This window comes from Loxodonta africana, chromosome 21 (assembly GCF_030014295.1).
Source record: "Loxodonta africana isolate mLoxAfr1 chromosome 21, mLoxAfr1.hap2, whole genome shotgun sequence".
NCBI classification, from domain to species: Eukaryota; Metazoa; Chordata; class Mammalia; order Proboscidea; family Elephantidae; genus Loxodonta; species Loxodonta africana.
In genome coordinates this window covers 23869801-23896539 of record NC_087362.1, presented here as the reverse complement: position 1 = coordinate 23896539, position 26739 = coordinate 23869801, and the positions used below count along the sequence as shown (strand labels likewise).

At 65.2% G+C, this 26739-nt stretch overlaps 8 non-coding genes across 8 annotated transcripts; all 8 read right to left on the bottom strand.

Moving 5' to 3' along the window:
- Positions 1–8966: 8966 nt before the first annotated feature.
- Positions 8967–9085, bottom strand: LOC135228419 (5S ribosomal RNA). The gene has a single exon (XR_010318939.1). It is a non-coding gene; the product is annotated as a 5S ribosomal RNA (ribosomal RNA).
- Positions 9086–11371: 2286 nt separating this feature from the next.
- Positions 11372–11490, bottom strand: LOC135228418 (5S ribosomal RNA). The gene has a single exon (XR_010318938.1). It is a non-coding gene; the product is annotated as a 5S ribosomal RNA (ribosomal RNA).
- A 2313-nt stretch (positions 11491–13803) lies between these two features.
- LOC135228417 (5S ribosomal RNA) lies at positions 13804–13922 on the bottom strand. The gene has a single exon (XR_010318937.1). It is a non-coding gene; the product is annotated as a 5S ribosomal RNA (ribosomal RNA).
- Positions 13923–16208: 2286 nt separating this feature from the next.
- Positions 16209–16327, bottom strand: LOC135228416 (5S ribosomal RNA). Its single transcript, XR_010318936.1, has one exon. It is a non-coding gene; the product is annotated as a 5S ribosomal RNA (ribosomal RNA).
- A 2286-nt stretch (positions 16328–18613) lies between these two features.
- Positions 18614–18732, bottom strand: LOC135228415 (5S ribosomal RNA). The gene has a single exon (XR_010318935.1). It is a non-coding gene; the product is annotated as a 5S ribosomal RNA (ribosomal RNA).
- Positions 18733–21075: 2343 nt separating this feature from the next.
- LOC135228413 (5S ribosomal RNA) lies at positions 21076–21194 on the bottom strand. The gene has a single exon (XR_010318933.1). It is a non-coding gene; the product is annotated as a 5S ribosomal RNA (ribosomal RNA).
- Positions 21195–23510: 2316 nt separating this feature from the next.
- On the bottom strand, positions 23511–23629 carry LOC135228412 (5S ribosomal RNA). Its single transcript, XR_010318932.1, has one exon. It is a non-coding gene; the product is annotated as a 5S ribosomal RNA (ribosomal RNA).
- A 2307-nt stretch (positions 23630–25936) lies between these two features.
- LOC135228411 (5S ribosomal RNA) lies at positions 25937–26055 on the bottom strand. The gene has a single exon (XR_010318931.1). It is a non-coding gene; the product is annotated as a 5S ribosomal RNA (ribosomal RNA).
- Between the last annotated feature and the right edge of the window lie 684 nt (positions 26056–26739).

Genomic DNA, 26739 nt, shown 5'->3' with positions numbered 1-26739 from the left:
CCACCAGGTGCTCCTTGGAAACTCTATGGGGCATTTCTACTCTGTCCTATAGGGTCGCTCTGAGCTGGAATCGACTTGATGGCAATGGGTTATTTTGTTTTGTGTTGGTTAATGGAGTTTTTAGACTGTCTTACCTGTAATGAGAACAGGGTGCGATTTTACTGCATTCTAGTGATAACCTAAAGCATTTTTGTGTAGAGGATGAGCATCCATGCAGATGAACTTGCAGGAGTTTCTGACATTCCATGTCTCACTGTCTAGTTGTCTATCATCCCTTCTCTACCTACATATAAATTTATTTATAACAGCTTCTTTGAAATATATTTGACATAAAACAAGCTGTGAATATTTAAGTGTACACTTTGATAAAAAGTATTGGCATATGTGTACAACCATCGCTGTAATCGAGATATGGAACAAAACCTATCACTTCCAAAACTTTCCTCTTGTTCCTCTGTAATCCCTTCCTCCTATATTTTACTTTGTCACACAAAGCCCTCAGGTAACGACTAGTCTTCTTTATGTTATTTAGGTTAATTTGCATCTTCTATAATTTAATAAATGAAATTGTATAACATTTTTTTGTTGTTCATTTAGTTTCTTTCACTCAGCAAGACTACTGAGAATTCATCCACATTGTTGTGTCTATTAAAAATTCATTGATTGTACAATACTGGGGAAGCCAGCACAACTTGACCAAGATAAGGTCATAGAAGCTTCGTAGACATATTCAAACTCCCTGAGGGACTGAATTACTGGGCTGAGGGCTGGGGACCATGGCCTCGGGGGACATCCAGCTCAAATGGCATAGCATAGTTTATAAAGAAAGTGTTTTACATCCTACTTTGGTAAGTAGCATCTGGAGTATCAAAAGCTTGTGAGCAGATATCTAAGATTTTTCACTGGTCCCACCACATCTGGAGCAAGGGAGAGTGAAAAAAAAACAGACACGAGGGAAAGATTAGTCCACAATTGGAACACAATTACCATAGCCTCCACCAGACTGAGTCCAGCACAACCAGATGGTGCGCGGCTATCACCACCGGCTGCTCTGACAGGGATTACAATAGAACTAGAGATAAATGTTGAACAAAATTCTAACTCACAAAAAAGACCAGACTTACTGGTCTGACAGAGACTGGAGAGACCCCAAGAGTATAGACCCTGGACACACTTTTAATGCAGTACTGAAGTCACTCCTGAGGTTCACATTTCAGGCAAAGATTAGACAGACCCATAAAACAAAACAACACTAAATGGGCACACCAACCCAGGGCCAAGGACGAGAAGGCTAGAGGGGACAGGAAAGCTGGTAATGGGGAACCCAACGTCGAGAAGGGGAAAGTGTTGACATGTCATGAGGCTGACAACCAATGTCACAAAACAATAAACCCAAAAAAACCCAAACCCACTGCCATAGAGTCAATTCCGACTCATAGTGACCCTATAGGACAGAGTACAACTGCCCCGTAGAGTTTCCAAGGAGCACCTGGCGGATTCGAACTACAGACCTTTTGGTTAACAGCTGTAACACTTAACCACTAATTGTTTAATAAGAAATTAATTTGCTCTATAAACCTTCATCTAAAGTACAATTAAAAAAAAAAGAATTCATTGATTGTAATCCTGAGTAGCATTCCAATGTGTGACTACCAATACATTAAGCTGTTGATAAGTACTTGGATTGGTTCCAGTTCCTGGTTATTACAATGAAAGGAGATACTCAACATGGAAATGTAGAAATCTGAGAAAAAGGTTGTTCTTATTCTTAAAACAACAATATAACAACAATAAAGCTGGACAAAGGGAAAATGAAAGTATTTCTCTTCAACTTATCCAATACATGAAGTCACAGGGGGAAAAAAGAAAAAAGACAGAAATCTAGAGAGAAACAGATTCCTGCATGGAGAAACAAGATCTAGATATTAGCTTACCTGGGGCAGATGCCACCAGATGACATTCACGATAGTAAGAAGATTAAATTAGAAATGTTCAATGAATTTCTAAATGCCAAGTATACTTAAGGTAGGATAGTGTGAATTTTCCAAGGAGTACACATGTAGAAGGATTTCTACCCTCTTGCAGGCATCTTCTCTGATATGTGGGACAGCTTAGAAAAAGCTCCTCTGTCCTCTTTTTGGGGTACTCCTTTGTGGGGGAGGAGAGTCAACTGCTGTAACGACCTGAGCACACCTCCTTTACCTCCACTGCAGAACAGAATAATTAATCTGCAGTGGCTCTCTCCACAACCATCTCTTCTTTCCTCCATAAAGAATAAAATTTTAATCTGCAAGAGAAAAGCACCAAATCCGAAAGCTGGTTACACTGGTAGAAAAGCACTGCAGCTGGGGAAAAAACACCTTAGAAAAAGGACCCTCTACCCTGGAGCAGGAACAGGAAGTCAAGCAGGCCATCATAGCTTGGGTCAGGCTCAAGAAGGTAGAACAGGCAATGAAAAGGACTCTTCCTGAGAGTCTCCACGGAAGAAGCCAACCCAGTAAGCTCCAGAACAGACTTCTAACCTACAGAGTTGCATGATAATAAGTATGTATTGTTTTAAGCCACTAAATGTGTGATAATGTTACAGCAGTAACAATAGTCCTAATGACAGCCCTGAAATATTACAAAAGAAAGAAAGAAAACCCTCAAGGCTTTTTCCAAATTCAGAGAACATATGTTTTCCTTCCTTTTTTTATAACCTCCCTTTGTTACTTCTGGGTCCCTGGCAGTGTAGTAGTTAAGAGCTCAGCTGCTAACCCAAAGGTCAGCAGTTCAAATCCATCAGTTGCTCCTCAGAAACCCTATGAGGCACTTCCACTCTGTCCTATGGGGTCACTAGGAGTCGGAATCAACTCGACACAGCAATGGGTAATATGTTAAAAGCACTAAAAGAAAAGCTAGGCAAAACAGGATCAGATATTTAATATCAGCAGAGTGATAGGAACTATAAAAAATATAAAATGAAAAGCCGAGCAATAAAAAAGCAACCCAGTAACAGAAATGAACACTGCCTTTCATTGACTCAGCAGTAAAATGGGCACAATTGCCTAAAGAAAATGAAATGCGAATAGAAAAAAACAGGAAAAGAAAAGTAGTGAGGAAAACACATCAGGGTATACAAAATCTGAGGAATATGTAATATTAAACATTGTAATATAGGTATAATGTGAATTTTGGATTTCTCTCCTTCCTGAAGGTTTGCTGACGGGGGGGGGGTTGTTTGGTTTTCATTTTTTGTTTGTTTGCTTTTTTTTCATGTCTTTTTGTCATAGGCTATAGTAGACCTACGAGTCGGAATCAACTGAACAACACTGGGTTTGGTTTTTTTTTTTTTTGTTTGTTATGGTAGTCCATTTGTTTAGTGAATTTTCCAAACTATTTTTGCAGAAGCTAGGTTCATTGACATATGTATTCACGGACTTCTCTGTTCCTTTAGCTTGTATTCAGCTAGTATTTGAGTGAGACTTCCTTGAAATCCAGGAGTTAAAAAAAAAAAAAAATAGAGTGGGAGGGGAGAGAAATGAAGAGGAACAGTTGGGAAAAAAAAAAAAAGAAAAACAAATAACCTCTTGCAGTCCTTACAGATTGGTTCTGTACTGAGGCGATCCATATCTAAGCTTAGACTGAGCCAAGAAATCAACCCTACATAAAATTTTAGGATCTCCTCAGGCCTTTCTGGGCATTTGTCTTTCCCCGAAGTAAGCATGTGGCTATACAAATTCACACACCTGGGCACCACAGGGACCCCTGGTGGCACAGTGGTTAAGAGCTTGGCTGTTGATCAAAAGGTCAGCTGTTAGACAGTCACTCCTTGGAAACCTTCTGAGGCAGTTCTGTTCTGTCCTATAGGGTCGCTATGAGTCGGAATCTACTCAACAGCATTTTTTTTTTTTTTTGGAGGGGTGCCGTAGTGGTTAAGAGCTCAGGTGCTAACTTTTTGCTGCTCCTTGGAAACCCTATGGGGCAGTTCTACTTTGCCCTATAGGATCACTATGAGTCAGAATCAACTCAATGTCAGCGGCTTCAGCTTTTCTGGGTGTTTTGGAAAGCTCCAAGTTCCAAAAAAAACTTCTCCCCAGGGTTTTGAGCCTGGCCTCTTAGTCACCATCTGTTCCCCATGCAGCCATGCACTCCTCAGTTTGCCTTAACATGCCTCAGGCTCTGCCTGCTTCTCCACTGCCCTGAGCGAGCTTCAAGATGGATGAAATGAACAGGAATGCTTTTCTTCAGTTCTTTAGGTAGTTACTTAACAGATTCAAGCAAACACCGTAATTTGTAAACAAGGTACGTTTTGCTCATTCCAGAACCAGGGATGAAGTTCCCAAATTGGGAACACAGCACTAAAAATCAATGATTTATTTTACTTTATTGTTGGTGAAATTATGCACAGCAAAATCCACTTGCATTCCAGTTTCTAGAGTTAGAGATCAGAGACATTGGTTACATCCTTCACATCCTGTCAACATTCTCATTATTTCTGTTCTAGTTGTTTCATTTCCATTTGCTTAATATCCCAGCCCTCCAACCTTCTCTTTCATGCTTTAAAATAGTGGTTGACCCTTTGATCTTATATGATTTTTTTAAAAAGAAAGAAATGCAATACTCAAGATTGACAATCTTTACTAATGAAATGTGCAAAGACCTGGAATTAGAAAACCAAACAGAAGAACACACTCAGCACTTCTCATGCTGAAATAACTGAAGAAAAAAATCCAAGCCTTGAGGCACTATATTAAAGATTCTATCAGCAAAATGTAGAATGACTCAGGAAACATCAAAAGAGGATGGAAGGATTCCACAGAGTCACTGTACCAAAAAGAATTGATCGACATTCAAGCATTTCAGGAGGTAGCATAAAATCAAAAACCAATGGTACAGAAGGAAGACGCCCAAGCTGCACTGAAAGCATAAGCGAAAAACAAGGTGCCAGGGATTAACATAATACCAATTGAGATGTTTCAACAAATGGATGCAACACTGAAAGCGCTTACTCATCTATGCCAAGAAATTTGGAACACAGCTACCTGGCAAACCTACTGGAAGAGATTCATATTTGTGCTCACATAATATGGAAGTGGGAACCCTGGTACTGTAGCGGTTAAGTGCTATGGCTGCTAACCAAGAGGTCAGCAGTTCAAATCCACCAGGCGCTCCTTATAAACTCTATCGGCAGTTCTACTCTGTCCTACAGGGTCACTATGAGTCAGAATCAACTCGATGGTAGTGAGTGGGTTTGGTTTTTTGTTTTTAATATGGAAATTATCAAACAATGTCATTAATATCACACTCAAGCAAAATCTTCTGAAGATAATTCAAAATCACCTGCAGGAGTACATTGAAAGGGACCTGCCAGAAATTCAAGCTGGATTCAGAGGAGGACATGGAATGAAGGACATCATTGCTGATGTCAGATGAATGTTGGTTGAAAGCAGAGAATACCAGAAAGATGTTTACCTGTGTTGTATTGACTATGCAAAGGCATTTGATGTGCATCATAACAAATTAAATGGATAACATTCAAAGAATGGGAATTCCAGAACATTTAATGGTGCTCAAGCAGACCCTGTACAAAGACCAAGAGACAGTCATTGGACCAAAACAAGGGGATGCTGCACAGTTTAAAACCAGGAAAGGTCTGTGTCAGGGTTGTATCATTTCACCATGCTTATTCAATCTGTATGCTGAGCAAATAATCCAAAAGCTGAACAATACAAAGAAGAAAGCATCATTAAGATTGTAGGAAGATTCAATAACCTGCACAACACAGATGACACAACCTTGCTTACTGAAAGCTTAGAGGACTTGAAGCACTTACTGATTAAGATCAAAGACTGCAACCTTCAGTATGGATTACACCTCAACATAAAGAAAACAATCCTCACAACTAGACCGGTAAGCAAAATCACGACAAATAAAGAAAATATTGACGGTGTAAAGGATTTCATTTTACTTGGATCCACAATCAACACCCATGGAAACAGATGTCAAGAAATAAAATGACATATTGCATTGGGCATATTTGCTGGGAAAGAGCTCTTTAAAGTGTTAAAAAGCAAAGATATCACCTAAAGAACTAAAGCCCACCTGGCTGAAGCCTGGGCATTTTCAATTGCCACATATGTATCTCTCCCACATGTCTCTCAGTTTGCCCTCCTCTGGGGGCTTGCATGTTGCTGTGATGCTAGAAGCTCTTGCACTGGTATTCAAATACCAGCAGGGTCACCTATGGTGGACAGGTGTCAGCTGAGCTTTCAGGCTAAGACAGACTAGGAAGAAGGACATGGCAGTCTACGTCTGAAAATATTTAGCCAGTGAAAACTTTATGAATAGCAGCAGAACATTGTTTGATATAGTGCCAGAAGATGCAAGGCACTCAAGTTGGAAAGCACCCAGGTTGGAAGGCACTTAAAATATGACTGGGGAAGAGCTTTCTCCTCAAAGTAGAGTCAACCTTAATGACATGGATGGAGTCAAGATTTCGGGGCCTTCATTTGCTGGTGTGACATGACTCAAAATGAGAAGAAACAGCTGCAAGCATCCATTAATAATCGGAACATGGAATACACAAAGTATGAATCTAGAAGTTGTCAAAAATGAAATGGAACGCACAAACACTGATATCCTAGGCATTACTGAGCTGAAATGGACTGGTATTAGCCATTTTGAATCAGACAATCATATGGACTCTTATGCCAGGGATGGCAACTTGAAGAGGAATGGTGTTGCATTCATCATTAAAAAGAACATTTCAAGATCTATCCTGAAGTACAATGCTATCAGTGATAGGATAATATCTATACGCTTACAAGGAAGACCAGTTAGTACGACTACTATTCAAATTTATGGACCAATCACTAAGGCCAAATAAGAAGAAATTGAAAATTTTTACCAACTTCTACAGTCTGAAATTGATCAAACATGCAATCAGGATGCACTGAAAATTACTGGTAATTGGAATTCAAAAGTTGGAAACAAAGGAGAAGTAGCACTAGTTGGAAAATATGACCTTAGTGATAGAAATGTTGCCAGGTATCACATGATTGAATTTTGGAAGACCAATGACTTCTTCATTGAAAATACCTGGTTTCACCAACATAAATGGCGACTACACACTTGGACCTCACTAGATGGAATAGACAAGAATCAAACCAACTACATCTCTGGGAAAAGGTGATGGAAAACCTCAATATCACAAGTTAGAACAAGGCCAGGTCCATACCCAAGTTCAAGTTGAAACTGAAGAAAATTAGAAGTTGACAAAAGCCAAAGTATGACCTTAAGTATATCTCACCTGAATTTAGGGACCATCTCAAGAACAGATTTGATGTGTTCAACACTAATGACCAAAGACCAGATGAGCTGTGAAATGACATCATGGATACTATACGTGAAGAAAGCAAAAGATCATTTAAAAAAAAAAAAACAGGAGAGGGATCCCTCTAGCCACAGGTGCCCCGAGGAGTGAGTCCTGCTTGCTGGCCAGTAAGGAACCCACGAAGTCTCCCTGCCCTCCTGGGGGCTGGAGGTGCGGCAGGGGAAGCTTGGGCTGACAAGAGGATCCAGGGACAGAGCGCTCCCGCACGACCCTTGGCCAAGAGCCCACCTCACTGGTGAGCTTCCACAATGGGAGGAGGGAGGGCAGGTTGTGGAGTGGGGTGGAGGGGTGTGGGTAGGGACAGGCGATCTGCGCTAGGAGGGCGGGCGGGTCCAAGCCATCCACAAAAAACCCCCGCTGACCGCGGGCAGGCTGCTTCTGGCCCTGGCGGTCCAGAGCCACAGCCCTGCAGGAAACGTGCGTGGCTGTCCCCGCCCCGCGCCCGGCGCCCCGCCCCCCGCATAGCCTCCAGCTCAACACCGCACCACCCCACCCGGCCTGGACCCCCGCACGCCCCTGCTGCGGTCTCGCACCTCTCGGGGAGGCCCCCAGCTCGACTGGCCCCGGCTCCCCTAGTTCTGTGTGCCCGACGGCCAGGAGGACCCGTCCTCACTCACTCATCGGGGTCAGGCCACTTGAGGCCACGTCTAGGCCCGCGCGGGACACCGGGCAGGAGGGCACCTGTTCCTCCCGGGCACGAGATCCCCACCTCAAGGCCGCCTCACCACCGCCCCCACGCCCGCCTCGTCGCCTCCCCGACCCCCCTCCCCCCCCCACGCCACACCTCAGAGAGAGAGGCTGGCTAGTCGGCCGAGTGTCCGGCGGCCACCGCCACCACCACCGTTGTGGCCGTCTCACGTCCCCACCCGCACCCCCAGCCCCAGGCCCAGCCCCAGCCCCAGCCTCAGCCCCAGCCCCAGCCCCACCCCCACCCCCAGAGTACACGAAGCAAGTTGCCCGGGGAGGGCAAGGGGCCCGCCCGCCCCGGGTGTCTTCTCCTCCCAATCCACTAGCAGACATCCCGGCACACCAGGAGGCAGGCCTGCAGAGCCAGGAAGGGTGGGCAGAGCCCGAGGGAAGGAGGGCAGCCGAGCAGCCAAGTTGGGGCAGAGGCCGGTCGGGGTGGAGGGTGGGGGGGCGGCAGGGCGGAGGCGGCCCGGGTGGCTCCCGAAGGCCCTCTGAGCCAGGGGCCTGCCCCCGCTGGACAAGGACAGAGCTCCGGCCCCAAGGAGAGGCTCTGGCGCCACGGGGAGCGTCTCCCACCGCCACGAGGGCAGGGCGCGCTCCCGCAGGGCCTGAACCTGAAGGCCCGGGCGGGGGGTGGGAGCGGGGGAGAGTAGGGGCGGCCGGGAAGCGCTGCGGCCCGACTGGACTGGAGTGCCGGGCCGCCGTCGTCCGCCGTCGTCCGCCGTCGTCGTCGTCGCCGTCGTCGTCCTCGTCGACGCCGCCGCCACCCCCGAAGCTTTCCTGGTGCCCGAGGGCCGCTGGCCGGGCCCCTGGGCCGGGCTTCCTGGCCTGGTTGCGTCCCTGTCCGTGTCCGTGTGTCCCTGTGCCCCGTGGGTTGGCGGCAAAAGAGAAAAGGAGGCGTAAAAGCCTACAGCACCCGGTATTCCCAGGCGGTCTCCCATCCAAGTACTAACCAGGCCCGACCCTGCTTAGCTTCCGAGATCAGACGAGATCGGGCGCGTTCAGGGTGGTATGGCCGTAGACGTCAGCGCCTGCCGCCGCTCGCCCTAAGAGCCTGCTCAGCGGCCCCAGCCGCCGGCGCAGCGCGCCTTGGCCGCCCCGGCAGCCTCCAGCTTTGGCCGCCCAGCCCCGCCCCGGCCCGCCCCGCCTGGCCAAGGGTGCGGGTCCCGGCCAGCCGGCCCAAGAGTCCGGCCTCCAAGCAGGCAGGTGGCGGCGACCGGGAGGAAGGCAGTCAGCCAGGCGGGAAGGCCGCCCGGGTCGCGCCCCCTGCCCTTCCTGCGAAGCCCCACGGCCCCCCTCAGTCCGGCCGGGGCTCTCCTGCCGCCTGCTCGCCCCTCGCCCCCGGCGGCGGCACCGGGAGGCACTCGGGCCGCCTGCTTCCGCCGACATCTGGCCGAGCGCCTCTCGTCTCTCCCCCTGCCCAGCGTGGGGTGGCCCCGGCCTCCACTCGCCCTCCCCCCACCCCGGCCCGTCCCCTGGCCGGGCCTCCCTTTGCCTCCCCTTCCTCCAAGGGGCCCTCGCCGGGCCCGGCTCTCGGCCCCAGTCCCGGCCCCGGGCCCGGTCCCCGGCCCACCTGTCCCTCCCGCCTTTGCCCCTCGTCGCCCTCCTGGCCGGCCGTGGCCCTCCAGGGCCACGCGGGACTCGGAGGAGCACGGCGAACCCTTGCGCGCCAGGCTGCTCCTAGGTGCCGCGGAGGCCCTCTGGTACTTCCCACCGGACCCCCGAGCCCTGGTGCTGGCGGGGGAGGGCACCGGGGAGCGGCGAAAGACCACGCACGAGCCACACGCCTACCGACGAGGGACGTCCTGCCCACTGGCCAGTCAGGACCCCACGTAGGCTCCCGGTCCTGCTGGGGGGCTGGAGGTGGGGCAGGCGGCGCTTAGCCTGACGGGAGGGTCGGTGGGGGGCCAGGGCGGTGGGGCAGGCGCGTTGGCCCAGCTGCCCAGCTCACTGGTGAGCTTCCCCGATGGGAGGAGGGAGGGCGGGTTGTGGGGTGGGGTGGGGTGGCGGCGGGGGCGTGGGTGGGGACGGGCGACCGGCGCGGGGAGGGCGGGCGGCCCCCGCCATCCGCACCTCACCCCCCGCTGACCGCGGGCAGGCTGCTTCTGGCCCTGGCGGTCCAGAGCCACAGCCCTGCAGGAAACGTGCGTGGCCGTCCCCGCCCCGCGCCCGGCGCCCCGCCCCCCGCATAGCCTCCAGCTCAACACCGCACCACCCCACCCGGCCTGGACCCCCGCACGCCCCTGCTGCGGTCTCGCACCTCTCGGGGAGGCCCCCAGCTCGACTGGCCCCGGCTCCCCTAGTTCTGTGTGCCCGACGGCCAGGAGGACCCGTCCTCACTCACTCATCGGGGTCAGGCCACTTGAGGCCACGTCTAGGCCCGCGCGGGACACCGGGCAGGAGGGCACCTGTTCCTCCCGGGCACGAGATCCCCACCTCAAGGCCGCCTCACCACCGCCCCCACGCCCGCCTCGTCGCCTCCCCGACCCCCCTCCCCCCCCCCACGCCACACCTCAGAGAGAGAGGCTGGCTAGTCGGCCGAGTGTCCGGCGGCCACCGCCACCACCACCGTTGTGGCCGTCTCACGTCCCCACCCGCACCCCCAGCCCCAGGCCCAGCCCCAGCCCCAGCCTCAGCCCCAGCCCCAGCCCCACCCCCACCCCCAGAGTACACGAAGCAAGTTGCCCGGGGAGGGCAAGGGGCCCGCCCGCCCCGGGTGTCTTCTCCTCCCAATCCACTAGCAGACATCCCGGCACACCAGGAGGCAGGCCTGCAGAGCCAGGAAGGGTGGGCAGAGCCCGAGGGAAGGAGGGCAGCCGAGCAGCCAAGTTGGGGCAGAGGCCGGTCGGGGTGGAGGGTGGGGGGGCGGCAGGGCGGAGGCGGCCCGGGTGGCTCCCGAAGGCCCTCTGAGCCAGGGGCCTGCCCCCGCTGGACAAGGACAGAGCTCCGGCCCCAAGGAGAGGCTCTGGCGCCACGGGGAGCGTCTCCCACCGCCACGAGGGCAGGGCGCGCTCCCGCAGGGCCTGAACCTGAAGGCCCGGGCGGGGGGTGGGAGCGGGGGAGAGTAGGGGCGGCCGGGAAGCGCTGCGGCCCGACTGGACTGGAGTGCCGGGCCGCCGTCGTCCGCCGTCGTCGTCGTCGCCGTCGTCGTCCTCGTCGACGCCGCCGCCACCCCCGAAGCTTTCCTGGTGCCCGAGGGCCGCTGGCCGGGCCCCTGGGCCGGGCTTCCTGGCCTGGTTGCGTCCCTGTCCGTGTCCGTGTGTCCCTGTGCCCCGTGGGTTGGCGGCAAAAGAGAAAAGGAGGCGTAAAAGCCTACAGCACCCGGTATTCCCAGGCGGTCTCCCATCCAAGTACTAACCAGGCCCGACCCTGCTTAGCTTCCGAGATCAGACGAGATCGGGCGCGTTCAGGGTGGTATGGCCGTAGACGTCAGCGCCTGCCGCCGCTCGCCCTAAGAGCCTGCTCAGCGGCCCCAGCCGCCGGCGCAGCGCGCCTTGGCCGCCCCGGCAGCCTCCAGCTTTGGCCGCCCAGCCCCGCCCCGGCCCGCCCCGCCTGGCCAAGGGTGCGGGTCCCGGCCAGCCGGCCCAAGAGTCCGGCCTCCAAGCAGGCAGGTGGCGGCGACCGGGAGGAAGGCAGTCAGCCAGGCGGGAAGGCCGCCCGGGTCGCGCCCCCTGCCCTTCCTGCGAAGCCCCACGGCCCCCCTCAGTCCGGCCGGGGCTCTCCTGCCGCCTGCTCGCCCCTCGCCCCCGGCGGCGGCACCGGGAGGCACTCGGGCCGCCTGCTTCCGCCGACATCTGGCCGAGCGCCTCTCGTCTCTCCCCCTGCCCAGCGTGGGGTGGCCCCGGCCTCCACTCGCCCTCCCCCCACCCCGGCCCGTCCCCTGGCGGGGCCTCCCTTTGCCTCCCCTTCCTCCAAGGGGCCCTCGCCGGGCCCGGCTCTCGGCCCCAGTCCCGGCCCCGGGCCCGGTCCCCGGCCCACCTGTCCCTCCCGCCTTTGCCCCTCGTCGCCCTCCTGGCCGGCCGTGGCCCTCCAGGGCCACGCGGGACTCGGAGGAGCACGGCGAACCCTTGCGCGCCAGGCTGCTCCTAGGTGCCGCGGAGGCCCTCTGGTACTTCCCACCGGACCCCCGAGCCCTGGTGCTGGCGGGGGAGGGCACCGGGGAGCGGCGAAAGACCACGCACGAGCCACACGCCTACCGACGAGGGACGTCCTGCCCACTGGCCAGTCAGGACCCCACGTAGGCTCCCGGTCCTGCTGGGGGGCTGGAGGTGGGGCAGGCGGCGCTTAGCCTGACGGGAGGGTCGGTGGGGGGCCAGGGCGGTGGGGCAGGCGCGTTGGCCCAGCTGCCCAGCTCACTGGTGAGCTTCCCCGATGGGAGGAGGGAGGGCGGGTTGTGAGGTGGGGTGGGGTGGCGGCGGGGGCGTGGGTGGGGACGGGCGACCGGCGCGGGGAGGGCGGGCGGCCCCCGCCATCCGCACCTCACCCCCCGCTGACCGCGGGCAGGCTGCTTCTGGCCCTGGCGGTCCAGAGCCACAGCCCTGCAGGAAACGTGCGTGGCCGTCCCCGCCCCGCGCCCGGCGCCCCGCCCCCCGCATAGCCTCCAGCTCAACACCGCACCACCCCACCCGGCCTGGACCCCCGCACGCCCCTGCTGCGGTCTCGCACCTCTCGGGGAGGCCCCCAGCTCGACTGGCCCCGGCTCCCCTAGTTCTGTGTGCCCGACGGCCAGGAGGACCCGTCCTCACTCACTCATCGGGGTCAGGCCACTTGAGGCCACGTCTAGGCCCGCGCGGGACACCGGGCAGGAGGGCACCTGTTCCTCCCGGGCACGAGATCCCCACCTCAAGGCCGCCTCACCACCGCCCCCACGCCCGCCTCGTCGCCTCCCCGACCCCCCTCCCCCCCCCCACGCCACACCTCAGAGAGAGAGGCTGGCTAGTCGGCCGAGTGTCCGGCGGCCACCGCCACCACCACCGTTGTGGCCGTCTCACGTCCCCACCCGCACCCCCAGCCCCAGGCCCAGCCCCAGCCCCAGCCTCAGCCCCAGCCCCAGCCCCACCCCCACCCCCAGAGTACACGAAGCAAGTTGCCCGGGGAGGGCAAGGGGCCCGCCCGCCCCGGGGAGGGCAAGGGGCCCGCCCGCCCCGGGTGTCTTCTCCTCCCAATCCACTAGCAGACATCCCGGCACACCAGGAGGCAGGCCTGCAGAGCCAGGAAGGGTGGGCAGAGCCCGAGGGAAGGAGGGCAGCCGAGCAGCCAAGTTGGGGCAGAGGCCGGTCGGGGTGGAGGGTGGGGGGGCGGCAGGGCGGAGGCGGCCCGGGTGGCTCCCGAAGGCCCTCTGAGCCAGGGGCCTGCCCCCGCTGGACAAGGACAGAGCTCCGGCCCCAAGGAGAGGCTCTGGCGCCACGGGGAGCGTCTCCCACCGCCACGAGGGCAGGGCGCGCTCCCGCAGGGCCTGAACCTGAAGGCCCGGGCGGGGGGTGGGAGCGGGGGAGAGTAGGGGCGGCCGGGAAGCGCTGCGGCCCGACTGGACTGGAGTGCCGGGCCGCCGTCGTCCGCCGTCGTCGTCGTCGCCGTCGTCGTCCTCGTCGACGCCGCCGCCACCCCCGAAGCTTTCCTGGTGCCCGAGGGCCGCTGGCCGGGCCCCTGGGCCGGGCTTCCTGGCCTGGTTGCGTCCCTGTCCGTGTCCGTGTGTCCCTGTGCCCCGTGGGTTGGCGGCAAAAGAGAAAAGGAGGCGTAAAAGCCTACAGCACCCGGTATTCCCAGGCGGTCTCCCATCCAAGTACTAACCAGGCCCGACCCTGCTTAGCTTCCGAGATCAGACGAGATCGGGCGCGTTCAGGGTGGTATGGCCGTAGACGTCAGCGCCTGCCGCCGCTCGCCCTAAGAGCCTGCTCAGCGGCCCCAGCCGCCGGCGCAGCGCGCCTTGGCCGCCCCGGCAGCCTCCAGCTTTGGCCGCCCAGCCCCGCCCCGGCCCGCCCCGCCTGGCCAAGGGTGCGGGTCCCGGCCAGCCGGCCCAAGAGTCCGGCCTCCAAGCAGGCAGGTGGCGGCGACCGGGAGGAAGGCAGTCAGCCAGGCGGGAAGGCCGCCCGGGTCGCGCCCCCTGCCCTTCCTGCGAAGCCCCACGGCCCCCCTCAGTCCGGCCGGGGCTCTCCTGCCGCCTGCTCGCCCCTCGCCCCCGGCGGCGGCACCGGGAGGCACTCGGGCCGCCTGCTTCCGCCGACATCTGGCCGAGCGCCTCTCGTCTCTCCCCCTGCCCAGCGTGGGGTGGCCCCGGCCTCCACTCGCCCTCCCCCCACCCCGGCCCGTCCCCTGGCCGGGCCTCCCTTTGCCTCCCCTTCCTCCAAGGGGCCCTCGCCGGGCCCGGCTCTCGGCCCCAGTCCCGGCCCCGGGCCCGGTCCCCGGCCCACCTGTCCCTCCCGCCTTTGCCCCTCGTCGCCCTCCTGGCCGGCCGTGGCCCTCCAGGGCCACGCGGGACTCGGAGGAGCACGGCGAACCCTTGCGCGCCAGGCTGCTCCTAGGTGCCGCGGAGGCCCTCTGGTACTTCCCACCGGACCCCCGAGCCCTGGTGCTGGCGGGGGAGGGCACCGGGGAGCGGCGAAAGACCACGCACGAGCCACACGCCTACCGACGAGGGACGTCCTGCCCACTGGCCAGTCAGGACCCCACGTAGGCTCCCGGTCCTGCTGGGGGGCTGGAGGTGGGGCAGGCGGCGCTTAGCCTGACGGGAGGGTCGGTGGGGGGCCAGGGCGGTGGGGCAGGCGCGTTGGCCCAGCTGCCCAGCTCACTGGTGAGCTTCCCCGATGGGAGGAGGGAGGGCGGGTTGTGGGGTGGGGTGGGGTGGCGGCGGGGGCGTGGGTGGGGACGGGCGACCGGCGCGGGGAGGGCGGGCGGCCCCCGCCATCCGCACCTCACCCCCCGCTGACCGCGGGCAGGCTGCTTCTGGCCCTGGCGGTCCAGAGCCACAGCCCTGCAGGAAACGTGCGTGGCCGTCCCCGCCCCGCGCCCGGCGCCCCGCCCCCCGCATAGCCTCCAGCTCAACACCGCACCACCCCACCCGGCCTGGACCCCCGCACGCCCCTGCTGCGGTCTCGCACCTCTCGGGGAGGCCCCCAGCTCGACTGGCCCCGGCTCCCCTAGTTCTGTGTGCCCGACGGCCAGGAGGACCCGTCCTCACTCACTCATCGGGGTCAGGCCACTTGAGGCCACGTCTAGGCCCGCGCGGGACACCGGGCAGGAGGGCACCTGTTCCTCCCGGGCACGAGATCCCCACCTCAAGGCCGCCTCACCACCGCCCCCACGCCCGCCTCGTCGCCTCCCCGACCCCCCTCCCCCCCCCCACGCCACACCTCAGAGAGAGAGGCTGGCTAGTCGGCCGAGTGTCCGGCGGCCACCGCCACCACCACCGTTGTGGCCGTCTCACGTCCCCACCCGCACCCCCAGCCCCAGGCCCAGCCCCAGCCCCAGCCTCAGCCCCAGCCCCAGCCCCACCCCCACCCCCAGAGTACACGAAGCAAGTTGCCCGGGGAGGGCAAGGGGCCCGCCCGCCCCGGGTGTCTTCTCCTCCCAATCCACTAGCAGACATCCCGGCACACCAGGAGGCAGGCCTGCAGAGCCAGGAAGGGTGGGCAGAGCCCGAGGGAAGGAGGGCAGCCGAGCAGCCAAGTTGGGGCAGAGGCCGGTCGGGGTGGAGGGTGGGGGGGCGGCAGGGCGGAGGCGGCCCGGGTGGCTCCCGAAGGCCCTCTGAGCCAGGGGCCTGCCCCCGCTGGACAAGGACAGAGCTCCGGCCCCAAGGAGAGGCTCTGGCGCCACGGGGAGCGTCTCCCACCGCCACGAGGGCAGGGCGCGCTCCCGCAGGGCCTGAACCTGAAGGCCCGGGCGGGGGGTGGGAGCGGGGGAGAGTAGGGGCGGCCGGGAAGCGCTGCGGCCCGACTGGACTGGAGTGCCGGGCCGCCGTCGTCCGCCGTCGTCGTCGTCGCCGTCGTCGTCCTCGTCGACGCCGCCGCCACCCCCGAAGCTTTCCTGGTGCCCGAGGGCCGCTGGCCGGGCCCCTGGGCCGGGCTTCCTGGCCTGGTTGCGTCCCTGTCCGTGTCCGTGTGTCCCTGTGCCCCGTGGGTTGGCGGCAAAAGAGAAAAGGAGGCGTAAAAGCCTACAGCACCCGGTATTCCCAGGCGGTCTCCCATCCAAGTACTAACCAGGCCCGACCCTGCTTAGCTTCCGAGATCAGACGAGATCGGGCGCGTTCAGGGTGGTATGGCCGTAGACGTCAGCGCCTGCCGCCGCTCGCCCTAAGAGCCTGCTCAGCGGCCCCAGCCGCCGGCGCAGCGCGCCTTGGCCGCCCCGGCAGCCTCCAGCTTTGGCCGCCCAGCCCCGCCCCGGCCCGCCCCGCCTGGCCAAGGGTGCGGGTCCCGGCCAGCCGGCCCAAGAGTCCGGCCTCCAAGCAGGCAGGTGGCGGCGACCGGGAGGAAGGCAGTCAGCCAGGCGGGAAGGCCGCCCGGGTCGCGCCCCCTGCCCTTCCTGCGAAGCCCCACGGCCCCCCTCAGTCCGGCCGGGGCTCTCCTGCCGCCTGCTCGCCCCTCGCCCCCGGCGGCGGCACCGGGAGGCACTCGGGCCGCCTGCTTCCGCCGACATCTGGCCGAGCGCCTCTCGTCTCTCCCCCTGCCCAGCGTGGGGTGGCCCCGGCCTCCACTCGCCCTCCCCCCACCCCGGCCCGTCCCCTGGCCGGGCCTCCCTTTGCCTCCCCTTCCTCCAAGGGGCCCTCGCCGGGCCCGGCTCTCGGCCCCAGTCCCGGCCCCGGGCCCGGTCCCCGGCCCACCTGTCCCTCCCGCCTTTGCCCCTCGTCGCCCTCCTGGCCGGCCGTGGCCCTCCAGGGCCACGCGGGACTCGGAGGAGCACGGCGAACCCTTGCGCGCCAGGCTGCTCCTAGGTGCCGCGGAGGCCCTCTGGTACTTCCCACCGGACCCCCGAGCCCTGGTGCTGGCGGGGGAGGGCACCGGGGAGCGGCGAAAGACCACGCACGAGCCACACGCCTACCGACGAGGGACGTCCTGCCCACTGGCCAGTCAGGACCCCACGTAGGCTCCCGGTCCTGCTGGGGGGCTGGAGGTGGGGCAGGCGGCGCTTAGCCTGACGGGAGGGTCGGTGGGGGGCCAGGGCGGTGGGGCAGGCGCGTTGGCCCAGCTGCCCAGCTCACTGGTGAGCTTCCCCGATGGGAGGAGGGAGGGCGGGTTGTGGGGTGGGGTGGGGTGGCGGCGGGGGCGTGGGTGGGGACGGGCGACCGGCGCGGGGAGGGCGGGCGGCCCCCGCCATCCGCACCTCACCCCCCGCTGACCGCGGGCAGGCTGCTTCTGGCCCTGGCGGTCCAGAGCCACAGCCCTGCAGGAAACGTGCGTGGCCGTCCCCGCCCCGCGCCCGGCGCCCCGCCCCCCGCATAGCCTCCAGCTCAACACCGCACCACCCCACCCGGCCTGGACCCCCGCACGCCCCTGCTGCGGTCTCGCACCTCTCGGGGAGGCCCCCAGCTCGACTGGCCCCGGCTCCCCTAGTTCTGTGTGCCCGACGGCCAGGAGGACCCGTCCTCACTCACTCATCGGGGTCAGGCCACTTGAGGCCACGTCTAGGCCCGCGCGGGACACCGGGCAGGAGGGCACCTGTTCCTCCCGGGCACGAGATCCCCACCTCAAGGCCGCCTCACCACCGCCCCCACGCCCGCCTCGTCGCCTCCCCGACCCCCCTCCCCCTCCCCACGCCACACCTCAGAGAGAGAGGCTGGCTAGTCGGCCGAGTGTCCGGCGGCCACCGCCACCACCACCGTTGTGGCCGTCTCACGTCCCCACCCGCACCCCCAGCCCCAGGCCCAGCCCCAGCCCCAGCCTCAGCCCCAGCCCCAGCCCCACCCCCACCCCCAGAGTACACGAAGCAAGTTGCCCGGGGAGGGCAAGGGGCCCGCCCGCCCCGGGTGTCTTCTCCTCCCAATCCACTAGCAGACATCCCGGCACACCAGGAGGCAGGCCTGCAGAGCCAGGAAGGGTGGGCAGAGCCCGAGGGAAGGAGGGCAGCCGAGCAGCCAAGTTGGGGCAGAGGCCGGTCGGGGTGGAGGGTGGGGGGGCGGCAGGGCGGAGGCGGCCCGGGTGGCTCCCGAAGGCCCTCTGAGCCAGGGGCCTGCCCCCGCTGGACAAGGACAGAGCTCCGGCCCCAAGGAGAGGCTCTGGCGCCACGGGGAGCGTCTCCCACCGCCACGAGGGCAGGGCGCGCTCCCGCAGGGCCTGAACCTGAAGGCCCGGGCGGGGGGTGGGAGCGGGGGAGAGTAGGGGCGGCCGGGAAGCGCTGCGGCCCGACTGGACTGGAGTGCCGGGCCGCCGTCGTCCGCCGTCGTCGTCGTCGCCGTCGTCGTCCTCGTCGACGCCGCCGCCACCCCCGAAGCTTTCCTGGTGCCCGAGGGCCGCTGGCCGGGCCCCTGGGCCGGGCTTCCTGGCCTGGTTGCGTCCCTGTCCGTGTCCGTGTGTCCCTGTGCCCCGTGGGTTGGCGGCAAAAGAGAAAAGGAGGCGTAAAAGCCTACAGCACCCGGTATTCCCAGGCGGTCTCCCATCCAAGTACTAACCAGGCCCGACCCTGCTTAGCTTCCGAGATCAGACGAGATCGGGCGCGTTCAGGGTGGTATGGCCGTAGACGTCAGCGCCTGCCGCCGCTCGCCCTAAGAGCCTGCTCAGCGGCCCCAGCCGCCGGCGCAGCGCGCCTTGGCCGCCCCGGCAGCCTCCAGCTTTGGCCGCCCAGCCCCGCCCCGGCCCGCCCCGGCCCGCCCCGGCCCGCCCCGGCCCGCCCCGCCTGGCCAAGGGTGCGGGTCCCGGCCAGCCGGCCCAAGAGTCCGGCCTCCAAGCAGGCAGGTGGCGGCGACCGGGAGGAAGGCAGTCAGCCAGGCGGGAAGGCCGCCCGGGTCGCGCCCCCTGCCCTTCCTGCGAAGCCCCACGGCCCCCCTCAGTCCGGCCGGGGCTCTCCTGCCGCCTGCTCGCCCCTCGCCCCCGGCGGCGGCACCGGGAGGCACTCGGGCCGCCTGCTTCCGCCGACATCTGGCCGAGCGCCTCTCGTCTCTCCCCCTGCCCAGCGTGGGGTGGCCCCGGCCTCCACTCGCCCTCCCCCCACCCCGGCCCGTCCCCTGGCCGGGCCTCCCTTTGCCTCCCCTTCCTCCAAGGGGCCCTCGCCGGGCCCGGCTCTCGGCCCCAGTCCCGGCCCCGGGCCCGGTCCCCGGCCCACCTGTCCCTCCCGCCTTTGCCCCTCGTCGCCCTCCTGGCCGGCCGTGGCCCTCCAGGGCCACGCGGGACTCGGAGGAGCACGGCGAACCCTTGCGCGCCAGGCTGCTCCTAGGTGCCGCGGAGGCCCTCTGGTACTTCCCACCGGACCCCCGAGCCCTGGTGCTGGCGGGGGAGGGCACCGGGGAGCGGCGAAAGACCACGCACGAGCCACACGCCTACCGACGAGGGACGTCCTGCCCACTGGCCAGTCAGGACCCCACGTAGGCTCCCGGTCCTGCTGGGGGGCTGGAGGTGGGGCAGGCGGCGCTTAGCCTGACGGGAGGGTCGGTGGGGGGCCAGGGCGGTGGGGCAGGCGCGTTGGCCCAGCTGCCCAGCTCACTGGTGAGCTTCCCCGATGGGAGGAGGGAGGGCGGGTTGTGGGGTGGGGTGGGGTGGCGGCGGGGGCGTGGGTGGGGACGGGCGACCGGCGCGGGGAGGGCGGGCGGCCCCCGCCATCCGCACCTCACCCCCCGCTGACCGCGGGCAGGCTGCTTCTGGCCCTGGCGGTCCAGAGCCACAGCCCTGCAGGAAACGTGCGTGGCCGTCCCCGCCCCGCGCCCGGCGCCCCGCCCCCCGCATAGCCTCCAGCTCAACACCGCACCACCCCACCCGGCCTGGACCCCCGCACGCCCCTGCTGCGGTCTCGCACCTCTCGGGGAGGCCCCCAGCTCGACTGGCCCCGGCTCCCCTAGTTCTGTGTGCCCGACGGCCAGGAGGACCCGTCCTCACTCACTCATCGGGGTCAGGCCACTTGAGGCCACGTCTAGGCCCGCGCGGGACACCGGGCAGGAGGGCACCTGTTCCTCCCGGGCACGAGATCCCCACCTCAAGGCCGCCTCACCACCGCCCCCACGCCCGCCTCGTCGCCTCCCCGACCCCCCTCCCCCTCCCCACGCCACACCTCAGAGAGAGAGGCTGGCTAGTCGGCCGAGTGTCCGGCGGCCACCGCCACCACCACCGTTGTGGCCGTCTCACGTCCCCACCCGCACCCCCAGCCCCAGGCCCAGCCCCAGCCCCAGCCTCAGCCCCAGCCCCAGCCCCACCCCCACCCCCAGAGTACACGAAGCAAGTTGCCCGGGGAGGGCAAGGGGCCCGCCCGCCCCGGGGAGGGCAAGGGGCCCGCCCGCCCCGGGTGTCTTCTCCTCCCAATCCACTAGCAGACATCCCGGCACACCAGGAGGCAGGCCTGCAGAGCCAGGAAGGGTGGGCAGAGCCCGAGGGAAGGAGGGCAGCCGAGCAGCCAAGTTGGGGCAGAGGCCGGTCGGGGTGGAGGGTGGGGGGGCGGCAGGGCGGAGGCGGCCCGGGTGGCTCCCGAAGGCCCTCTGAGCCAGGGGCCTGCCCCCGCTGGACAAGGACAGAGCTCCGGCCCCAAGGAGAGGCTCTGGCGCCACGGGGAGCGTCTCCCACCGCCACGAGGGCAGGGCGCGCTCCCGCAGGGCCTGAACCTGAAGGCCCGGGCGGGGGGTGGGAGCGGGGGAGAGTAGGGGCGGCCGGGAAGCGCTGCGGCCCGACTGGACTGGAGTGCCGGGCCGCCGTCGTCCGCCGTCGTCGTCGTCGCCGTCGTCGTCCTCGTCGACGCCGCCGCCACCCCCGAAGCTTTCCTGGTGCCCGAGGGCCGCTGGCCGGGCCCCTGGGCCGGGCTTCCTGGCCTGGTTGCGTCCCTGTCCGTGTCCGTGTGTCCCTGTGCCCCGTGGGTTGGCGGCAAAAGAGAAAAGGAGGCGTAAAAGCCTACAGCACCCGGTATTCCCAGGCGGTCTCCCATCCAAGTACTAACCAGGCCCGACCCTGCTTAGCTTCCGAGATCAGACGAGATCGGGCGCGTTCAGGGTGGTATGGCCGTAGACGTCAGCGCCTGCCGCCGCTCGCCCTAAGAGCCTGCTCAGCGGCCCCAGCCGCCGGCGCAGCGCGCCTTGGCCGCCCCGGCAGCCTCCAGCTTTGGCCGCCCAGCCCCGCCCCGGCCCGCCCCGGCCCGCCCCGGCCCGCCCCGGCCCGCCCCGCCTGGCCAAGGGTGCGGGTCCCGGCCAGCCGGCCCAAGAGTCCGGCCTCCAAGCAGGCAGGTGGCGGCGACCGGGAGGAAGGCAGTCAGCCAGGCGGGAAGGCCGCCCGGGTCGCGCCCCCTGCCCTTCCTGCGAAGCCCCACGGCCCCCCTCAGTCCGGCCGGGGCTCTCCTGCCGCCTGCTCGCCCCTCGCCCCCGGCGGCGGCACCGGGAGGCACTCGGGCCGCCTGCTTCCGCCGACATCTGGCCGAGCGCCTCTCGTCTCTCCCCCTGCCCAGCGTGGGGTGGCCCCGGCCTCCACTCGCCCTCCCCCCACCCCGGCCCGTCCCCTGGCCGGGCCTCCCTTTGCCTCCCCTTCCTCCAAGGGGCCCTCGCCGGGCCCGGCTCTCGGCCCCAGTCCCGGCCCCGGGCCCGGTCCCCGGCCCACCTGTCCCTCCCGCCTTTGCCCCTCGTCGCCCTCCTGGCCGGCCGTGGCCCTCCAGGGCCACGCGGGACTCGGAGGAGCACGGCGAACCCTTGCGCGCCAGGCTGCTCCTAGGTGCCGCGGAGGCCCTCTGGTACTTCCCACCGGACCCCCGAGCCCTGGTGCTGGCGGGGGAGGGCACCGGGGAGCGGCGAAAGACCACGCACGAGCCACACGCCTACCGACGAGGGACGTCCTGCCCACTGGCCAGTCAGGACCCCACGTAGGCTCCCGGTCCTGCTGGGGGGCTGGAGGTGGGGCAGGCGGCGCTTAGCCTGACGGGAGGGTCGGTGGGGGGCCAGGGCGGTGGGGCAGGCGCGTTGGCCCAGCTGCCCAGCTCACTGGTGAGCTTCCCCGATGGGAGGAGGGAGGGCGGGTTGTGGGGTGGGGTGGGGTGGCGGCGGGGGCGTGGGTGGGGACGGGCGACCGGCGCGGGGAGGGCGGGCGGCCCCCGCCATCCGCACCTCACCCCCCGCTGACCGCGGGCAGGCTGCTTCTGGCCCTGGCGGTCCAGAGCCACAGCCCTGCAGGAAACGTGCGTGGCCGTCCCCGCCCCGCGCCCGGCGCCCCGCCCCCCGCATAGCCTCCAGCTCAACACCGCACCACCCCACCCGGCCTGGACCCCCGCACGCCCCTGCTGCGGTCTCGCACCTCTCGGGGAGGCCCCCAGCTCGACTGGCCCCGGCTCCCCTAGTTCTGTGTGCCCGACGGCCAGGAGGACCCGTCCTCACTCACTCATCGGGGTCAGGCCACTTGAGGCCACGTCTAGGCCCGCGCGGGACACCGGGCAGGAGGGCACCTGTTCCTCCCGGGCACGAGATCCCCACCTCAAGGCCGCCTCACCACCGCCCCCACGCCCGCCTCGTCGCCTCCCCGACCCCCCTCCCCCTCCCCACGCCACACCTCAGAGAGAGAGGCTGGCTAGTCGGCCGAGTGTCCGGCGGCCACCGCCACCACCACCGTTGTGGCCGTCTCACGTCCCCACCCGCACCCCCAGCCCCAGGCCCAGCCCCAGCCCCAGCCTCAGCCCCAGCCCCAGCCCCACCCCCACCCCCAGAGTACACGAAGCAAGTTGCCCGGGGAGGGCAAGGGGCCCGCCCGCCCCGGGTGTCTTCTCCTCCCAATCCACTAGCAGACATCCCGGCACACCAGGAGGCAGGCCTGCAGAGCCAGGAAGGGTGGGCAGAGCCCGAGGGAAGGAGGGCAGCCGAGCAGCCAAGTTGGGGCAGAGGCCGGTCGGGGTGGAGGGTGGGGGGGCGGCAGGGCGGAGGCGGCCCGGGTGGCTCCCGAAGGCCCTCTAAGCCAGGGGCCTGCCCCCGCTGGACAAGGACAGAGCTCCGGCCCCAAGGAGAGGCTCTGGCGCCACGGGGAGCGTCTCCCACCGCCACGAGGGCAGGGCGCGCTCCCGCAGGGCCTGAACCTGAAGGCCCGGGCGGGGGGTGGGAGCGGGGGAGAGTAGGGGCGGCCGGGAAGCGCTGCGGCCCGACTGGACTGGAGTGCCGGGCCGCCGTCGTCCGCCGTCGTCGTCGTCGCCGTCGTCGTCCTCGTCGACGCCGCCGCCACCCCCGAAGCTTTCCTGGTGCCCGAGGGCCGCTGGCCGGGCCCCTGGGCCGGGCTTCCTGGCCTGGTTGCGTCCCTGTCCGTGTCCGTGTGTCCCTGTGCCCCGTGGGTTGGCGGCAAAAGAGAAAAGGAGGCGTAAAAGCCTACAGCACCCGGTATTCCCAGGCGGTCTCCCATCCAAGTACTAACCAGGCCCGACCCTGCTTAGCTTCCGAGATCAGACGAGATCGGGCGCGTTCAGGGTGGTATGGCCGTAGACGTCAGCGCCTGCCGCCGCTCGCCCTAAGAGCCTGCTCAGCGGCCCCAGCCGCCGGCGCAGCGCGCCTTGGCCGCCCCGGCAGCCTCCAGCTTTGGCCGCCCAGCCCCGCCCCGGCCCGCCCCGCCTGGCCAAGGGTGCGGGTCCCGGCCAGCCGGCCCAAGAGTCCGGCCTCCAAGCAGGCAGGTGGCGGCGACCGGGAGGAAGGCAGTCAGCCAGGCGGGAAGGCCGCCCGGGTCGCGCCCCCTGCCCTTCCTGCGAAGCCCCACGGCCCCCCTCAGTCCGGCCGGGGCTCTCCTGCCGCCTGCTCGCCCCTCGCCCCCGGCGGCGGCACCGGGAGGCACTCGGGCCGCCTGCTTCCGCCGACATCTGGCCGAGCGCCTCTCGTCTCTCCCCCTGCCCAGCGTGGGGTGGCCCCGGCCTCCACTCGCCCTCCCCCCACCCCGGCCCGTCCCCTGGCCGGGCCTCCCTTTGCCTCCCCTTCCTCCAAGGGGCCCTCGCCGGGCCCGGCTCTCGGCCCCAGTCCCGGCCCCGGGCCCGGTCCCCGGCCCACCTGTCCCTCCCGCCTTTGCCCCTCGTCGCCCTCCTGGCCGGCCGTGGCCCTCCAGGGCCACGCGGGACTCGGAGGAGCACGGCGAACCCTTGCGCGCCAGGCTGCTCCTAGGTGCCGCGGAGGCCCTCTGGTACTTCCCACCGGACCCCCGAGCCCTGGTGCTGGCGGGGGAGGGCACCGGGGAGCGGCGAAAGACCACGCACGAGCCACACGCCTACCGACGAGGGACGTCCTGCCCACTGGCCAGTCAGGACCCCACGTAGGCTCCCGGTCCTGCTGGGGGGCTGGAGGTGGGGCAGGCGGCGCTTAGCCTGACGGGAGGGTCGGTGGGGGGCCAGGGCGGTGGGGCAGGCGCGTTGGCCCAGCTGCCCAGCTCACTGGTGAGCTTCCCCGATGGGAGGAGGGAGGGCGGGTTGTGGGGTGGGGTGGGGTGGCGGCGGGGGCGTGGGTGGGGACGGGCGACCGGCGCGGGGAGGGCGGGCGGCCCCCGCCATCCGCACCTCACCCCCCGCTGACCGCGGGCAGGCTGCTTCTGGCCCTGGCGGTCCAGAGCCACAGCCCTGCAGGAAACGTGCGTGGCCGTCCCCGCCCCGCGCCCGGCGCCCCGCCCCCCGCATAGCCTCCAGCTCAACACCGCACCACCCCACCCGGCCTGGACCCCCGCACGCCCCTGCTGCGGTCTCGCACCTCTCGGGGAGGCCCCCAGCTCGACTGGCCCCGGCTCCCCTAGTTCTGTGTGCCCGACGGCCAGGAGGACCCGTCCTCACTCACTCATCGGGGTCAGGCCACTTGAGGCCACGTCTAGGCCCGCGCGGGACACCGGGCAGGAGGGCACCTGTTCCTCCCGGGCACGAGATCCCCACCTCAAGGCCGCCTCACCACCGCCCCCACGCCCGCCTCGTCGCCTCCCCGACCCCCCTCCCCCCCCCCACGCCACACCTCAGAGAGAGAGGCTGGCTAGTCGGCCGAGTGTCCGGCGGCCACCGCCACCACCACCGTTGTGGCCGTCTCACGTCCCCACCCGCACCCCCAGCCCCAGGCCCAGCCCCAGCCCCAGCCTCAGCCCCAGCCCCAGCCCCACCCCCACCCCCAGAGTACACGAAGCAAGTTGCCCGGGGAGGGCAAGGGGCCCGCCCGCCCCGGGGAGGGCAAGGGGCCCGCCCGCCCCGGGTGTCTTCTCCTCCCAATCCACTAGCAGACATCCCGGCACACCAGGAGGCAGGCCTGCAGAGCCAGGAAGGGTGGGCAGAGCCCGAGGGAAGGAGGGCAGCCGAGCAGCCAAGTTGGGGCAGAGGCCGGTCGGGGTGGAGGGTGGGGGGGCGGCAGGGCGGAGGCGGCCCGGGTGGCTCCCGAAGGCCCTCTGAGCCAGGGGCCTGCCCCCGCTGGACAAGGACAGAGCTCCGGCCCCAAGGAGAGGCTCTGGCGCCACGGGGAGCGTCTCCCACCGCCACGAGGGCAGGGCGCGCTCCCGCAGGGCCTGAACCTGAAGGCCCGGGCGGGGGGTGGGAGCGGGGGAGAGTAGGGGCGGCCGGGAAGCGCTGCGGCCCGACTGGACTGGAGTGCCGGGCCGCCGTCGTCCGCCGTCGTCGTCGTCGCCGTCCTCGTCGACGCCGCCGCCACCCCCGAAGCTTTCCTGGTGCCCGAGGGCCGCTGGCCGGGCCCCTGGGCCGGGCTTCCTGGCCTGGTTGCGTCCCTGTCCGTGTCCGTGTGTCCCTGTGCCCCGTGGGTTGGCGGCAAAAGAGAAAAGGAGGCGTAAAAGCCTACAGCACCCGGTATTCCCAGGCGGTCTCCCATCCAAGTACTAACCAGGCCCGACCCTGCTTAGCTTCCGAGATCAGACGAGATCGGGCGCGTTCAGGGTGGTATGGCCGTAGACGTCAGCGCCTGCCGCCGCTCGCCCTAAGAGCCTGCTCAGCGGCCCCAGCCGCCGGCGCAGCGCGCCTTGGCCGCCCCGGCAGCCTCCAGCTTTGGCCGCCCAGCCCCGCCCCGGCCCGCCCCGCCTGGCCAAGGGTGCGGGTCCCGGCCAGCCGGCCCAAGAGTCCGGCCTCCAAGCAGGCAGGTGGCGGCGACCGGGAGGAAGGCAGTCAGCCAGGCGGGAAGGCCGCCCGGGTCGCGCCCCCTGCCCTTCCTGCGAAGCCCCACGGCCCCCCTCAGTCCGGCCGGGGCTCTCCTGCCGCCTGCTCGCCCCTCGCCCCCGGCGGCGGCACCGGGAGGCACTCGGGCCGCCTGCTTCCGCCGACATCTGGCCGAGCGCCTCTCGTCTCTCCCCCTGCCCAGCGTGGGGTGGCCCCGGCCTCCACTCGCCCTCCCCCCACCCCGGCCCGTCCCCTGGCCGGGCCTCCCTTTGCCTCCCCTTCCTCCAAGGGGCCCTCGCCGGGCCCGGCTCTCGGCCCCAGTCCCGGCCCCGGGCCCGGTCCCCGGCCCACCTGTCCCTCCCGCCTTTGCCCCTCGTCGCCCTCCTGGCCGGCCGTGGCCCTCCAGGGCCACGCGGGACTCGGAGGAGCACGGCGAACCCTTGCGCGCCAGGCTGCTCCTAGGTGCCGCGGAGGCCCTCTGGTAC